Raw genomic sequence first — 12,774 nt, 5'->3', positions numbered from 1 at the left:
ATACAAAAAACTAGCCGGGTGACGAGGCGGGCGCCTGTAGTCCCAGCTACTTGGGAGGCTGAGGCAGGAGAATGGCGGGAACCCGGGAGGCGGAGCTTGCAGTGAGCTGAGATCCGGCCACTGCACTCCAGCCTGGGCGACAGAGCAAGACTCCGCCTCAAAAAAAAAAAAAAAAAGAAAATCTCTTCTTGAGCTGGGACATCCATCTTCTCCTGCTCTTGAACAGCTGAGCTCCTCCTGGTTCTCAAGCCTTTGGACACTAGGCATTACACTAACAACATCCCTGGTATTCGTGACTTCAGTCTTGGACTGGGAATTCTGCCGTCTGTTCCCCTGGTTCTCAGGCCTTTGAACTCTGACTGAATTACATCACCAACTTTCCTGGTTCTCCAGCTTGCAGATGGTAGATCGTGGAATTTGTTGACCTCTATGACCACGTGAGCCAATTCCCATAATAAATCTCCTCTGTATATCTATATATATCCTATTGGTTCTGTTTCTCTGGAGAGCCCTGACTAATAAAGTATGTACACCAACTGGCTCCATATTTATTCCCTTTGCACAGTTCATGCTGAACAGAGCTTTTTTAACTCTTGTGTGGAAGAATTTCAAAGTGCTTAATGATTTACAAAAAATGCATTGTGCTGACTTTACAGTGGCCAAAATTTTTCCCAGTTCTCATAGATTCAAGGCCAAGAAAATCTCATTGGTGTGATTAGAAATGAAAAGAAAATCTTAGAATCACTAAATAGTTGAAGAAGTATAGACCTGCTGGATTGCCATTGCCCCTGTGAGTCATATTTCTATAATTAGGTCAGCATGCAGTTCTAAAAAAATGGAGACAACTCAAATAAAAATAAAGGCTTGAAGGAAGTTGGCTTGCGCAGAACACCAACTCACATGATTTTAATGTTCACACTATAAAATAAATCAATGTTTGGACAAGCTATAGGAAAAATTGTTAAATAACCCCTATAGAGAAGGAAATCTAGACATACAATTATTGTCATGCATGTCCGTGTGAAGAGACCACTAAACGGGCTTTGTGTGAGCAATAAAGTTTTTTAATCACCTGGGTGAAGGCAGGCTGAGTCCGAAAAGAGAGTCAGCCAAGGGAGATAAGGGTGGGGCCGTTTTATAGGAATTGGGTAGGTAAAGGAAAATTACAGTCAAAGGGGGGTTGTTCTCTGGCAGGCAGGAATGGGGGTCACAAGGTGCTCAGTGTGGGAGCTTTTGAGCCAGGATGAGCCAGGAAAAGGAATTTCACAAGGTAATGTCATCACTTAAGGCAAGGACCCACCATTTTCACTTCCTTTGTGGTGGAATGTCATCAGTTAAGGCGGGGCAGGGCATTTTCACTTCTTTTGTGATTCTTCGGTTACTTCAGGCCATCTGGGCGTATACGTGCAAGTCACAGGGGATGCGATGGCTTGGCTTGGGCTCAGAGGCCTGACAATTATGTGTGCCATTATTGAAGGGGTTAACCAGGGACCCAGTCTGGGGCTCTTGAAGAGAGGTGAAAAATAGAATTCTCCAAGAATCAAACACACAGAATGGAAGCATACAGTTCCCGTTTGTATTAATTATGACTTTTTTGATTGCAAGCAACGGATTCTTCTTATAGCTTGTTTAACCACCGTAGCGGATACGGTATAATAACACAAGGTTGCCACACATGGGTAGGGATGAAGCTGGGTTCTGGAAGAGATTTGAATCAGTGGCTAAAGTTAAAAGTTAAAAATGTAAAATAGACGTATATGAATGCATCTATAAAGTAGACAGATTAGACAGATGAATTTATGAGTTTTCTATTTGTTAGACTGAAAACATAAATTTGGGTATCTGTAAAGTCATAAAACTGTACTAGATTAACTCAGATGAGTCTTTAGATGGAGAATAAACATGGTTAAGTTCTGTGTGCTGTGGTCCTCCATCTTTTTGGGTTTAGAAAAAGGAGGATAATCTTACAAAGGAGATGAAGAAAGAGGAAGCCTGACTGGGGGCTTTAAATAAAATAGAAGTGGTGGCAGTCAAATATTGACTTTTTTTTGAGGATTTTTGCTACAAGAATGGGAGTTAGGTAATAGATGGAGAGAGATGCGGAACCAAGGGAATGTTTGTTTTTGGTTTTGGTGGTTGTTGTTCTTGCTTTGTTTACTATTTTTATTTTTAGTAGAGGAGAGAGTAAAGAGTATCTTATGCTGTTAGAAGTGATCCAAGATAAAGAAAAACCTAATTATGGAAGAGAGAGAAGAGTCATTGCAAGAGTAAAGTTCTTGGCCGAGCACAGTGGCTCATACTTGTAATCCCAGCACTTTGGGAGGCCGGGGTGGGCAGATCACGAGGTCAGGAGATCGAGACCATCCTAGCTAACATGGTGAAACCCCGTCTCTACTAAAAATACAGAAAAAAAAATGAATAAATAAACAATTTGCCAGCGTGGTGGCAGGCTCCTGTAGTCCCAGCTACTCAGGAGGCTGAGGCAGGAGAATGGCTTGAATCCACAAGGCGGAGCCTGCAGTGAGTGGAGATTGCGCCACTGCACTCCAGTCTGGGCAGCAGAAAGAGACTCTGTCTTAAAAAAAAAAAAGAGTTCTTGAGTTGTTGAAAAGGTAAAGGATAAAAGGAAACAAGTGAGGAGGAAAAATTGGTCTGAGGAATAGAAAAGTGCTTTTTTAAATTATCATTATACTTTAAGTTCTAGGGTACATGTGCACAACATGCAGGTTTGTTACATATATATACATGTGCCATGTTGTTGTGCTGCACCCGTTAACTCGTCATTTACATTAAGTATTTCTCCTAATGCTATCCTTCCCCACTTCCCCCACCCCATGACAGGCCCCAGTGTGTGATGTTCCCCACACTGTGTCCAAGTGTTCTCATTGTTCAATTCCCACCTATGAGTGAGAACATACGGTGTTTGGCCTTCTGTCCCTGCGATAGTTTGCCCATAATGATGGTTTCCAGCTACATCCGTGTCCCTACAAAAGACGCGAACGCATCCTTTTTTATGGCTGCATAGCATTCCATGGTGTATATGTGCCACATTTTCTTAATCCAGTATGTCACTGATGGACATTTGGGTAGGTTCCAAGTCTTTGCTATTGTGAATAGTGCCGCAATAAACATACTGTGCATGTGTCTTTGCAGTAGCATGATTTATAATCCTTTGGGTATATACCCAGTAATGGGGTTGCTGGGTCAAATGGTATTTCTAGTTCTAGATACTTGAGGAATTGCCACACTGTCCTCCACAATGGCTGAACTAGTTTACAGTCCCACCAACAGTGTAAAAGCATTCCTATTTCTCCACATCTTCTCCAGCACCTATTGTTTCCTGCCTTTTTAGTGATCACCATTCTAACCGGTGTAAGATGGTATATCATTGTGGTTTTGATTTGCATTTCTCTGATGGCGAGTGATGATGAGCATTTTTTTCATGTGTCTGTTGGCTGCATAAATGTCTTCTTTTGAGAAGTGTCTTTTCATATCCTCTGCCCACTTTTTGATGAGGTTGTTTGATTTTTTCTTGTAAATTTGTTTAAGTTCTTTGTAGATTCTGGATATTAGCCCTTTGTCAGATGGGTAGATTGCAAAAATCTTCTCCCATTCTGTAGGTTGCCTGTTCACTTCTGATGGTAGTTTCTTGTGCTGTGTGGAAGCTCTTTAGTTTAATTAGATTCCATTTGTCTATTTTGACTTTTGTTGCCATTGCTTTTGGTGTTTTAGTCATGGAGACCTTGCCCATGCCTATGTCCTGAATGGTATTGCCTATGTTTTCTTCTAGGGTTTTTATGGTTTTAGGTCTAACATTTAAGTCTTTAATCCATCTTGAGTTAATTTTTGTATAAGGTGTAAGGAAGGGATCCAGTTTCAGCTTTCTACATATGGCTAGCCAGTTTTCCCAGCACCATTTATTAAACAGGGAATCCCTTCCCCATTTCCTGTTTTTGTCAGGTTTGTCAAAGATCAGATGGTTGTAGATGTGTGGTGTTATTTCTGAGGACTCTGTTCTGTTCCACTGGTCTATATCTCTGTTTTGGTACCAGTACCATGCTGTTTTGGTTACTGTAGACTTGTAGTGTAGTTTGAAGTCAGGTAGCATGATACCTCCAGCTTTGTTCTTTTTGCTTAGGATTGTCTTGGCAATGTGGGCTATTTTTTGGTTCCATATGAGCTTTAAAGTAGTTTTTTCCAATTCTGTGAAGAAAGTCATTGGTAGTTTGATGGGGATGGCATTGAATCAATAAATTACCTTGGACAGTATGGCCATTTTCACGATATCGATTCTTCCTATCCATGAGCATGGTATGTTCTTCCATTTGTTTGTATCTTCTTTTATTTCATTCAGCAGTGGTTTGAAGTTCTCCTTGAAGAGGTCCTTCACATCCCTTGTAAGTTGGATTCCTAGGTATTTTATTCTCTTTGAAGCAATTGTGAATGGGAGTTCACTCATGATTTGGCTCTCTGTTGGTCTGTTATTGATATATAGGAATGCTTGTGATTTTTGTACATTGATTTTGTATCCTGAGACTTCGCTGAAGTTGCTTATCAGCTTAAGGAGATTTTGGGCTGAGATGATGGGGTTTTCTAAATATACAATCATGTCATCTGCAAACAGGGACAATTTGATTTCCTCCTTCCCTAATCAAATACCTACCCTTTATTTCTTTCTCCTGTCTGATTGCCCTGGCCAGAACTTCCAACACTATGTTGAATAGGAGTGGTGAGAGAGGTCATCCCTATCTTGTGCCAGTTTTCAAAGGGAATGCTTCCAGTTTTTGCCCATTCAGTACGACGTTGGCTGTGGGTTTGTCATAAATAGCTCTTATTATTTTGAGATACGATCCATCAATACCGAATTTATTGAGAGTTTTTAGCATGAAGGGCTGCTGAATTTTGTCAAAGGCCTTTTCTCCATCCATTGCAATAATCATGTGGTTTTTGTCTTTGGTTCTGTTTATATGATGGATTACATTTATTGATTTGTGTATGTTGAACCAGCCTTGCATCCTAGGCATGAAGCCAACTTGATCATGGTGGATAAGCTTTTTGATGTGCTGCTGGATTCAGTTTCCCAGTATTTTTTAAAGGATTTTTGCATCGATGTTCATCAGGGATATTGGTTTAAAATTCTCTTTTTTTGTTGTGTCTCTTTCAGCCTTTTGTATCAGGATGATGTTGGCCTCATAAAATGAGTTAGGGAGGATTCCCTCTTTTTCTATTGATTGGAATAGTTTCAGAAGGAATGGTACCAGCTCCTCTTTGTACCTCTGGTAGAATTCAGCTGTGAATCTGTCTGGTCCTGAACTTTTTTGGTTGGTAGGCTATTAGTTATTGCCTCAATATCAGAGCCTGTTATTGGTCTATTCAGCGATTCAACTTCCTTCTGGTTTAGTCTCGGGAGTGTATATGTGCCCAGGAATTTACCTATTTCTTCTAAATTTTCTATTTGCGTAGAGGTCTTTATAGTATTCTCTGATGATAGTTTGTATTTCTGTGGGATTGGTGGTAATATCCCCTTTTTCATATTTAATTGCATCTATTTGATTCTTCTCTCTTTTCTTCTTTATTAGTCGTGCTAGCAGTCTGTCTATTTTGTTGATCTTTTCAGAAAACTAGTTCCTGGATTCATTGATTTTTTTGAAGGGTTTTTTGTGTCTCTGTCTCCTTCAGTTCTGCTCTGATCTTAGTTATTTCTTGCCTTCTGCTAGCTTTTGAATGCATTTGCTCTTGCTTTTCTAGTTCTTTTAATTGTGATGTTGGATCTTTCCTGCTTTCTCTTGTGGGCATTTAGTGGTATAAATTTCCCTCTACACACTGCTTTAAATGTGTCCCAGAGATTCTGGTATGTTGTGTCTTTGTTCTCGCTGGTTTCAAAGAACATCTTTATTTCTGCCTTCATTTCGTTATTTACCCATTAGTCATTCAGGAGCAGGTTGTTCAGTTTCCATGTAGTTGTGCAGTTTTGAGTGAGTTTCTTCATCTTGAGTTCTAATTTGATTACACTGTGGTCTGAGAGATAGTCTGTTATGATTTTTGTTCTTTTACATTTGCTGAGGAGTGCTTTACTTTCCAACTATGTGGTCAATTTTGGAATAAGTACGATGTGGTGCTCAGAAGAATGAATATTCTGTTGATTTGGGGTGGAGACTTCTGTAGATGTCTATTAGGTCCTTTTGGTGCAGAGCTGAGTTCAATTCCTGGATATCCTTATTAACTTCTTATCTATTTGACCTGTCTAATGTTGACAGTGGGGTGTTAAAATCTCCCATTATTATTGTGTGGGAGTCTAAGTCTTTTTGTAGGTCTCTAAGGACTTGCTTTATGAATCTGGGTGCTCCTGTCTTGGGTGCATATATATTTAGGATAGTTAGCTCTTCTTGTTGAATTGGTCCCTTTACCATTATGTAATGGCCTTCTTTGTCTCTTTTGATCTTTGTTGGTTTAAGGTTTGTTTTATCAGAGACTAGGATTGCAACCCCTGCTTTTTTGTGTTTTCCGTTTGCTTGGTAGATCTTCCTCCATCCCTTTATTTTGAGCCTATGTATGTCTCTGCATGTGAGATGGGTCTCCTGAATACAGCACACTGATGGGTCTTGACTCTATATCTAATTTGCCAGTCTGTGTCTTTTAATTGGGGCATTTTAGCCCATTTACATTTAAGGTTAATATTGTTATATGTGAATTTGATCTTGTCATTATGATGTTAGCTGGTTATTTTGTTCATTAGTTGATGCTGTATCTTCCTAGCATTAGTGGTCTTTACAATTTGGCATGTTTTTGCAGTGGCTGGTACCGGTTATTCCTTTCCATGTTTAGTGCTTCCTTCAGGAGCTCTTGTAAGGCAGGTCTGGTGGTGACAAAATCTTTCAGCATTTGCTTATCTGTAAAGGATTTTATTTCTCCTTCATTTATGAAACTTAGTTTGACTGGATATGAAATTCTGGGTTGAAAATTCTTTTCTTTAAGAATGTTGAATGTTGGCCCCCACTCTCTTCTGGCTTGTAGAGTTTCTGCTGCAAGATCTGCTGTTAGTCTGATGGGCTTCCCTTTGTGGGTAACCCAACCTTTCTCTCTGGCTGCCCTTAACATTTTTTCCTTCATTTCAACCTTGGTGAATCTGACAATTATGTGTCTTGGGGTTGCTCTTCTCAAGGAGTATCTTTGTGGCGTTCTCTGTATTTCCTGAATTTGAATGTTGGCCTGCCTTGCTAGGTGGGGAAAGTTCTCCTGGACAATATCTTAAAGAGTGTTTTCCAACTTGGTTCCATTCTCCCTGTCACTCTCAGGTACACCAATCAAACGTAGATTTGGTCTTTTCACATAGTCCCATATTTCTTGGAGGCTTTGTTCATTTCTTTTTACTCTTTTTTCTCTAAACTTCTCTTCTTGCTTCATTTCATTCATTTGATCTTCAATCACTGATACCCTTTCTTCCACTTGATCGAATCAGCTACTGAAGCTTGTGTATGCATCACATAGTTCTCGTGCATGGTTTTCAGTTCCATCAGGTCTTTTAAGGTCTTCTCTATGGTGTTTATTCTAGTAAGCCATTCGTCTTTTTTCAAGGTTTTTAGCTTCCTTGCAATGGGTTCGAACATCCTTCTTTAGCTCGGAGAAGTTTGTTATTACCGATCTTCTGAAGCCTCCTTCTGTCAATTCGTCAAAGTTATTCTCCATCCAGCTTTGTTCTGTTGCTGGTGAGGAGCTGCGATCCTTTGGAGAAGAGGCACTCTAGTTTTTAGAATTTTCAGCTTTTCTGCTCTGGTTTCTCCCCATCTTTGTGACTTTAACTACCTTTAGTCTTTGATGATGGTAACCCACAGATGGGGTTTTGGTGTGGATGTCTTTTTGTTGATGTTGATGCTATTCCTTTTGGAACAGGGAAGTGGTTTTAAAGAAAAAAAACAAGAGAGACAATGAATGTAGGAACAGAAATATAATCAAAGTTGGCAGAGAAATAGAGACTGTTTACAGAGAAAACAATGAGATAGGGAAAGAGAAAAGGAGACATAAGAAATGGAGAGCGAAACATGTTTTAAATAGAACGCTTCATTTTCCTTTGCAAACCTGCCGTACTCACTCTTTCCCATCTCAGTGAAAAGCTCTATTAGTCACTGAATTATAAAGCCATAAAACTATAGTCAACCTTTTCTGACTCTACACATCCAATTCATCAGCATATCCTTTTTGAATTACCCTCAAGATACCTTAAATTTCCACAATTACCACCATTTCTCAGCTATCTCTGTAGTCCCAGCAACCAACATCTTTAACCTGATTACTGCAACAATTCTTCAAAAGCCTTACATGATGTAACTCTTAACCCTTTACAACTCTATTGTCTACACAATAAGTGAAACAGTGTTTTACAAAAGCAATTCAGATTCTATCATTCTAAAGTTCAAAACTTGGAGAGTCTTACAATCATCCTTTGACTAAATCCCAAACTCCTTAGCATGGTGTCAAGGCCTAGCATTATCTGGCATTTTCCTACCTCTTTGAACTAACTTCTTACCTTGCTCCTCTGATCAGTGCCTTCCTGTGATGCTCTAACACAAAATTTCTGCCTCAGGACCTTTGCAATTGCTGTTCCCTCTACCTAAATTGCTCTTCACCTGGTTTTCTGCATTATTATGTCCTTTATATCATCCATGTCTTAATTTAAATGTCATCTCTTATGGAGGCTTATCTGACCCAGCTTTCCACAGTATTCTTCTTTCCCTAGACATGTGCTATCTTAACACCCTCATTTATTGCCTTCATAATCCTCATCACATTTAATCCTTAAGTGTTTAAATCCTCATTTCCTCTATCCTCTATAGCTGTATAAATTCAATGAGGTCTGGGACTCCTCCTTTACAAAGACTTCCCAATTTAATACAAAGTAGATACTCAGACATGTTGGTTGAAAGATGAATGGATGAAAGGAGAAAGGAAGAAAGAAGAAAAAAATGAAATCAGTCTGAATATTTTCAAGGGTGATATATACATATACATTTAAGTGGATTTGAATTTTGAAAGCCAAAACTCATTTGGAATTTCTAATGTAAATAAACCTCAGGTGAAATATGACACTGACATTCTTGAGACTAATAATCATATTTGAAGAAATTTTAAAAATTATTATAAATTGAAATATATTTTAGAAATAACTTTATATACATAAGTGTTTTTAGAAAACAACACATATAGGTGTAAAAGGTAATAAAATTAAAATACTTTGACTCATGTTACTCTTGTTCTTAAATTCCTTCAATGATAGTACAACCAGTAAATGCTTGAAACTCTCTAATATAAAGTTGTTTATTGTGTGTTTTTAGCTTATCTCTCCTGCTTTATCTCTAGTTACACATATCTTGCATTTTGTGATCTAACCATGGATATTTAGCCCCCTTCTGACTGCTAGTCCCTTCTCATCAATCCACGGATGGTTTATCTAGCCCATTTTTATCTCAAAACTCAATTCATACACCACTTCTGCTTGTAACTTTTACCAGTTGGCCTCCCTTCTAGTCTAGATATGAGACTTTCCACTTGACTCCCAAGGTGTGGTCCATAGAATACCCTCAGCCTGTAGCCTTCTCCTCTCCTCTTTCTCAGTTCCTCTTTCTTCAAGATAGAGATGCTGATATGGTTGTTCAGACATCAGGACATGTGGGTGGAGTCTATTCAGACAAGTTTGTACCCCCATCCCAAGAAAAAGCCACCTCTTTTTTTCCCTATATTTATAAGCTTCATACTACATTTTTCCCAAAATTGCCAGTAGTAGCCTTGTAGTTGTGAACATGGGGAAAAGAAGCATTGCTAGGTTTGGGGGCTTATGTCCTGTACTGCGATGTGATTTCTAGAATAATTTTACATGGGGCATTCTTTAACGACTCAGTTAACATGCTAATTTGCTATTGTTTCTATGCATGTGCTTCAAGTATCCAGGGAAGAAAGGGGAAAGCATAACTGTCAGAGATGTTTGATGTTTGGAGTTAGATGTGTAAGTCTTACAGACTAATATGACTTACAGTGACTAACTACATTGTATCAGTATTCCCTTGAGGGTCACCATTCTCCTTACATTATTTGTCATTGTAATTCCAAGGTCTACAAGTGAACTAAGTTCTACTAGGAACTCAATATAGTTTGGCTGAATGAAAGACTGGTTGAATGAATACATGACAATGTTCTATGTATTCTATATGAAGATGTTTTAAAATTGGGCTGTTTTTGTTGTTTGTTTACTTGTCGGTGAATTTGTTTTATGACTTCATGACCTTCTCTTTAGCTGGAAACCTTTCAAGAGAATTTCCTTTTAGTCTTTAAAGCTGAATGTATTGGAAGCATTTGAAACCACTTATAAGTCTAATAATGACCAACAGAGCTTCCCTGTTATTATGTTCTTCAGTAATTTTAAATGTGATGTTTAAACATGTTAAAAGTAGTTAAATTGTTTTCTAGTTACATTTTTTGCTTAGTTAGGAAGGTTTTATGCTTTTGTTAACCTTCAAAAGCAGAGGCACAACTGTGTTGTCTGGTTTAGGTGAGATAAATTCCAGCTTTCTGCTCCTTAATTTTGTCATTTGTACAATGAACAAATGATATAACCTATTTCATATAGTGATTTCAAGGATTAAATTGTATTATTAAATAACATAATATTTAGTTTTATTTGGTAATGTTCTTACCATAGTTCCCTAAATATACTAAAACTTAAAGTTTGTCATTGTCCAATCATAAAATGGCCAATTAGCAGCTTGATGATAAAATAGAAGTAGATATTTTTAATTAAAATTAGACTGTATATATAAACTTTACAATTTTTATTATGAGTTAAAATAAATTCAATAAATAAATTAGGAATGAAATACATATAGGCAAATATTTAATTCTAACTGAAATCTGAGCATTTGCCCTATTGATATGCACAGGAGACAGGCAATACTGTGTAGAAGAGAGTGGTTCCCCGGCAAACGCCCTACCCTCCAGCCTGAAGACCCAAGGTCCTAAATGAGGACAGCCATTTCTGTTTTCATGCCCAAAATGTTGTCTTTTGGCCTGCCATACCCCCTATCCTGCACCCATATAATCCCTGAACCCCAGGCTCCAGAAAAAGACGAGCAAGCCAGCAGATCAGCAGATGGATGGACAGCGGAATGATGCGGAAGAGAAAGAGAGAAGAGGAGGGACATTTGAATGCCAAGAAGAGTTTGACTGGGGAGCTGGAGAGGAATCCAGCTGCTGGGAGGCCCACCTACAGGGGAAGACCACCTTCTCACTCCATCCCCACCTTCCAGCTCCCCATCCATCCCACTATCCCACTGAAAGCCACCTCCATCACTCAATAAAATCTCACATTCAAGCCCGTGTGTGACCTGATTTTTCCTGAGACACTGGGCAAGAGCTCAGGATACAGAAAGCTTTCACATTGGCCCTCCGCCCTTTTGAAACGGCAGAGGGTCCATTGAGCTGATTAATACTCAAGCCATCTATGGGCGGCAAAGCTGAAAGAGCTTTGGGGTTGTAGGCACCAGCTTCTAGACACTACCGTGGGACTGGACCCCAAAGCACCCTCGGCCTCTGCACCTGCCTGTCTGCATGCTCCCCCTCCCACCAAGGGTTTAAGCAGGAGGCAACTAAACATGCCAGCCACACCCCTGTGCTTCAAGGGGAATGCTTCCATTTCACTATCTTCTGAAATGCAAATTTAACACGCAGCTCCTTCAGCTCTGAATCTTTCTCCTATATCTTTTATTCTATGCAACCCTAAGAGAGACATTTTAATGTTTAAGGAATCTTAAACATTAAATCAACAAAGAAATCTATAATATATTTAAAATAAATACATTTTTACACATAAGACTTAAAAACCCCGTGTCTGTGTCGTATATACCACTTTAAAGCGACAGAATGTACTTGAGTTTATTTATAGAGAACTTTTGTATGAAATGAGAGTCATGATCATTATTGCCTATCTTAGACTGCTGCTTCTGAGAGCAATAGCCTCTTATGAGTGAAAGTCAACAGATGGATTTACAAAGCCCACAAAATCATACAAAACTGTTTTTCCTTTACCTAATCTAAATCTGACTGAGGATTTGGTCTAAATGTCATTTTTATAGAGCATAGCCATGTATTACCCTACCCTCAACCTTTTATCTTATTTTTAACTTTATTTTTATTGTTTTCCAACTTTATTGATATGTAATTCATAATTTTTAATATACTCAAGATGTATAATGTGATGATTTGATATATGAAAAATTGTAAAATGATTGCTACAATCAAGTTAATTACCACCTCCATCACTTCACTTAGTTACCATTTGTGTGTTTGTGTATACGTTTGTATGCATGTGTGGTAAGGACACTTAAGATCTATTATCTTAGCAAATTTTTATAAAGTGGCTTTTTGCAGGTGTACCTTGTCATGCACGTCTGTGTGAAGAGACCACCAAACAGGCTTTGTGTGAACAATAAAGCTTTTTAATCACCTGGGTGCAGGCAGGCTGAGTCCAAAAAGAGAGTCAGCAAGGCAGATAAGGGTGGGACTGTTTTATAGGATTTGGGTAGGTAAAGGAAAATTACAGTCAAAGGGGGTTTGTTCTCTGGCGGGCAGGAATGGGGATCACAAGTTGCTCAGTAGGGGAACTTTTTGAGCCAGGATGAGTCAGGAAAAGGAATTTCATAAGGTAATGTCAACGCTTAAGGCAAGGACCGCCCATTTTCACTTCTTTTGTGGTGGAATGTCATCAGTTAAGGCAGGGCAGGGCATTTT

Source organism: Rhinopithecus roxellana, chromosome 13, assembly GCF_007565055.1.
Source record: "Rhinopithecus roxellana isolate Shanxi Qingling chromosome 13, ASM756505v1, whole genome shotgun sequence".
Classification (NCBI taxonomy): Eukaryota; Metazoa; Chordata; class Mammalia; order Primates; family Cercopithecidae; genus Rhinopithecus; species Rhinopithecus roxellana.
This window is presented reverse-complemented; position numbering follows the sequence as displayed.